The following is a 4769-nucleotide window of genomic DNA, read 5'->3' on the forward strand; positions in this document are numbered from 1 at the left end:
CAGATTATGGTGGATGGCTGTGGATTTCCATCCACTTAACCAAGTGATAGTCCCAATTGTAGTTGCTGAGCTGGATCTTTATTTATTTATTTATTTGGCTGCGCTGGGTCTTAGTTGCGGCATGTGGGGTCTTTAGTTGTGTCATGTGAACTCTTAGTTGCAGCATGTGGGATCTAGTTCCCTGACTAGGGATCGAACCCAGGCCCCCTGCATTGGGAGCGCAGAGTCTTAGCCACTGGACCACCAGGGAAGTCTCGCTGAGCTGGATCTTTACCTGAACCGATCAATACAGATTTTGGCACTTGGTATGAAGCTACTGATCTGGTAAATGCATTCTTTTCAATCTCCACCATTAAAAAGGCTCAAAGGCATTTTGTTTATATGTGGGAAGGCCAGCAGAATACATTGACTGTCTTGCCCCCCTGCTATATTAACTCTCCTGCTTTCTGTTACAATATTATCCACAGAGACCTTGATCATCTTGATATTCTACAGAACATGATACTAACTGAACTTTGTTGAACAAAATATGATAAGTACTCTGGATGCCCAGATGCCAACTAGCGGGAAAAAAAGACTCCCTCAAAATTCAAAGTCTTTGCCACATTGGTGAAATCTTTAGAGGTTCACTGGTTTGGGACAGGATGCTGCACCTTATGTACCCCCTATCACTATGAAAGGGACAAATAGTATGAAAAAAAGAAAAATAGTACTTTTTGGAGCTCTTTGGATTTGAGGCATCATACACCACGTTGGCAATACAGCACTGATTCACTTATTTCCTAGTTCAAATAATGTCCAGAGCAAGAGGAGATTTGCAGTAGATCCAGAACATAGGGCAAATTGCCTGCTCCTTGGCCACTGCAACTCAGCAGGACCTGTGGTGCCCAGGTATCCTTGATAGGTAAAGATGCCACGTGGAGTCTCAGGAGGTCTAGGAGGAGGTCTACAGCACAGACCTCTAGGGATCTAGAACGAGGTTCTACCTTCTGTAACAAAGAACTATTTGCCATTCATTTGAGAAGCAGCTCCTGTAATGCCACTGAGCCCTAAAAGGGACTTTGAAATTGATCATGGGGCATCCAATGACTTTGCAACTGGAGCTGCCTTTCAAGTTGCAGCAACAGTTCATCATATAAGGGAAATGAACAGGTCCAGAGAACACAAGTAAGTTAAATGGATAAATGGTCCAGATCCCAATGTCATCCACCTCTGTTGCACTGACACCATTCTCTCAGCTCACGCGTATAACCTCAGGGGATCTGTATGATCAACTGACGAAAGAAAACCTTGGGCCTTCTTAGTGTGAGCTGAAATGGACTGCTACCACATTACAGCTCTACTCAAGGTGACCTTAAAAATAGCAATGAGGGGGGGCGAGGGGAAGAAAAGAAAAAAAGCAATGAGGAGAAATCTTCCCAGCAATCAGAGCTGTGAGTAGTGTATATTGACTGAAAAACAACAACAAAAAACAAAACATACAACCTGAAATTATGTTTTATTCGGGGGCCATACTGAGGTCTATAGCACAGGAGACAGCCTCTCAGATAGCTCTGAGCAACTGTTCCAATGAGGTAAGAAAGGAGCCAGGATATTTAGGAGTTTTTGTTGGAGAAAAAAAAAAAGAAAACCAAACCCATGTAGTTGAACATCAAAAAATTACTGCTAATCACAAAAAAACAGACAAGTTAATGAATTTAGTGCTTTTCTATGTATGGGAAGATGCAAGAGTCTACATCACTGAAATCATTTGTTTGATATGCATCTTAACTATATAAAGACAGTGTTTTTTTTTTCTCCATCCTGAAGAATTCCCCTCAGGGAGCACCGTGCAGAGGCTGATGGTCTGATGGCCGGCAACGTTCGTAGTTTACTGGAATGGCAGGAAACAAGTTTTGTCCACATATACTTTGTATTTCAAGAGAAGAGGTCTAAAGTAGGTATGTGTATGGACTCCTGAGCTGTGATGAGTAGTTTGTCTAGTAGGTCAGGGACCTAGAAGGAGTAAGATGGGAATATTAGAGACAAAGGGGTCTGAGGAGGGTGAACCTGTGTGCATGAACACAAGTGTTTGTATCTTCGTGTTTCAAGTCAGGGCCCACCAAAAGCATCCACATCAGAAGATGCACTCAGCAGCCATGTGGACAGGATGACATATCTGGTGGATATCAGCTAGGCTCTGTCTCCTGTAACTCCATTGTTTGTGTGATTGACAGCATGGGCTCCGTCTGTCCAAGGCTGATCTAACTTAACATTTACCATGTCACCAACTGTGCCACGTGGTCCCATCCCTTGGAGGAAAACAGCCAGCCTCTTGGTGGCAAATTGATTATATCTGATCTCTTCTATTCTGGAGGGGACAGTGATTCATTTTTACTATAGTTTATGCCTATTGCACACGTGGTTGTAATTCACTGCCTGAAGTGTCTCTGCCAGCACCACTGTGAAGGCTCACTGAATGCCTGATTTTCCTTGAGTTTGAATGACACATAACCATGGGTACCTAATAACGGAATCCATTAGTTCTACCATATACCAGACCATCCAAAAGTAGTCAGCCAGGTAAATGTTTGGAATGCCCCGTTAAAACCTCAGCCCTGGCACCATCTTGGGAACAACATTCAGGGATAGGACATTATTCTTCCTCCGGGGATGCAGTCTATGCATTGTACCAATAACCAGAATATACAGTCTATGCATTGTACCAATAACCAGAATTCTGGAATCAAGGGGTAGAATGAAGAGTGCCTTTCCTCACATTGACTCACAAGGAGCAGGTTGCCAACTTGCAACTTGAGGCTTTACTGGATCCAAGGGCCTGGTTCACGGAAAATGAATGCTTGTTCCAGCTGATGAAGTAAGGTTTCAGCTTCTTTGGATTTCTTTTGTCCTTTTTGCAACTTCTTAAGTAGGATACTTACATGGATCTTTAATCGTCAGCCTTTATTTCTCTCTAACACGAGCATTTGAGGCTATGAATATCTAAAGGGTGTTTGTGATATGGTAGTATATTGTCATTAGTTTTCATTTCTGCATACTAAGTGATTTCCACAGGAGTTTCTTTAACGCATCAGTTATTTAGAAGTTATTTCATGAATTTCCAAATATGGTATTTTTCTAATTTTCTCTTGGTTAATTCTTTTCTCTTCTTTCTTAAGAAATAATGTTGTGCAGAAAGGACGTGTAGGACCAAAAATAAAGTAAACATTATCACATTTGTTTACACCACAGTCTAGTTTTTCATATTAACTTTGCTATTCAAACAACAGAAAGTAGGTGGTAATTTAGGGATTGGGAAAGAGATAAAAGCAAAACAACTTTCCTAGCATGTTTATTCTACACTGTGTACATCTGTGCTCACAAAGAGTGCTCACAAAGCTTCTCTTTTTTTTTTTAATTTATTTTTTTTTATTGGAGTATAGTTGATTTACAATGTGTTAGTTTCTGCTGTACAGCAAAGTGAATCAGTTATACATATACATATATCTACTCTTCTTTAGATTCTTTTCCCATATAGGTCATTACAGAGTGTTGAGAAGACTTCCCTATGGAGCTCCTCTGCCACAACTGAGACCCGGTGCAAACAAACAAACAAACAAATAAATAAATATATAAGTTCCCTGTGCTATACAGTAGGTCCTTATTAGTTATCTTTTTTTGTTTTGGCTGCTTTGGGTCTTCCTTGTGGTGTGTAGGCTTCTCATTGTGGTGGCTTGTCTTATTGCGGAGCACGGGCTCTAGGTGCATGGGTTTCAGTAGTTGTGGCGCACAGGCTTAGTTGCTCCGCAGCACGTGGGATCTTCCCGGACCAGGGATCAAACCCATGTCCCCTGCCTTGGCAGGCAGATTCTTAACCACTGCGCCACCAGGGAAACCCAGTTATCTATTTTATATATAATAATGTGTATACGTCAATCTCAATCTCCCAGTTTATCCCTCCCCACCAAGACGGCTTCTCTTACTTCTCTGCTGCGCAGGAATTCAGTTGTGTATAAAATTGAACCTGCTCAAAAGCTGGGGGAGACTATATCTGGGTGTATTGTCATACAGTTCAAACAGTGGTGCAGCTACCAGCTCGTAATTTTTAAGGACTGCAAACAAGGCTTTCTCTTGAAGTTGAACCAAAAACAACTTCTTATGTTCCTTAGGTTTTGTAATATGTGCAGGAATATATGGATACTGAGAAGGTCCAAAATTTGGTCTCCACCAGTTACTTTTGCAGTCATCAATGTTCCAGTCTTGCGGGACTCCATCTTGATGACCCAATAGCTCTGTCATTAAGATTTTTGTCCGTCGACTTCATCTTCTCCTATGTTAAGCTACCACCAGGTAATTTGAAGAAAGTTGTTCCCAGCTGTAGCAGCAACACATGGGGTAGCCGGGGCTCAGGGACAGTCAAAACCCTTTCTACAGTCCTCCTCTTGTCAATTTTATCAAGTTCCTCCCTCATGCGCTGAAATCTGGCCGCAACAGAGCTTCTTTTTTTTTTTAATTATTATTATTTTATTTTATAAATAATATCTGGCCGTTTATTAACCAGTGGAGTTATTGCACAACAAACTACGTCACACCTTTCAGGAAGCAAAACCACTACATTTGAAAAATAAAGACGTCACCCACTGAATTTGAACACAATTAAAATGTGCTTTAAATATTTCTTTGGGGGAGGGGACACAACATTTCCAGTCAATTAAGAGAAGCATTGTAGAGTCCAAGTCTTTTATTTTCTTTACACCCATCACACCATGAATTCATAGGGAATGGGCTCC

The 4769-nt window shown here is 41.4% G+C and overlaps 1 non-coding gene and 1 pseudogene across 1 annotated transcript; both read right to left on the reverse strand.

The window, feature by feature from the left end:
• Window positions 1–177: 177 nt before the first annotated feature.
• Window positions 178–250, reverse strand: TRNAG-CCC (transfer RNA glycine (anticodon CCC)). The gene has a single exon. It is a non-coding gene; the product is annotated as a tRNA-Gly (tRNA).
• Window positions 251–3981: 3731 nt separating this feature from the next.
• LOC103089471 (cleavage and polyadenylation specificity factor subunit 5 pseudogene) lies at window positions 3982–4480 on the reverse strand (annotated as a pseudogene).
• Window positions 4481–4769: the final 289 nt, after the last annotated feature.

The sequence above is a fragment of the Lipotes vexillifer genome, unplaced genomic scaffold, assembly GCF_000442215.2.
Source record: "Lipotes vexillifer unplaced genomic scaffold, Lipotes_vexillifer_v1.1 scaffold1275, whole genome shotgun sequence".
Lineage (NCBI taxonomy): Eukaryota > Metazoa > Chordata > Mammalia > Artiodactyla > Lipotidae > Lipotes > Lipotes vexillifer.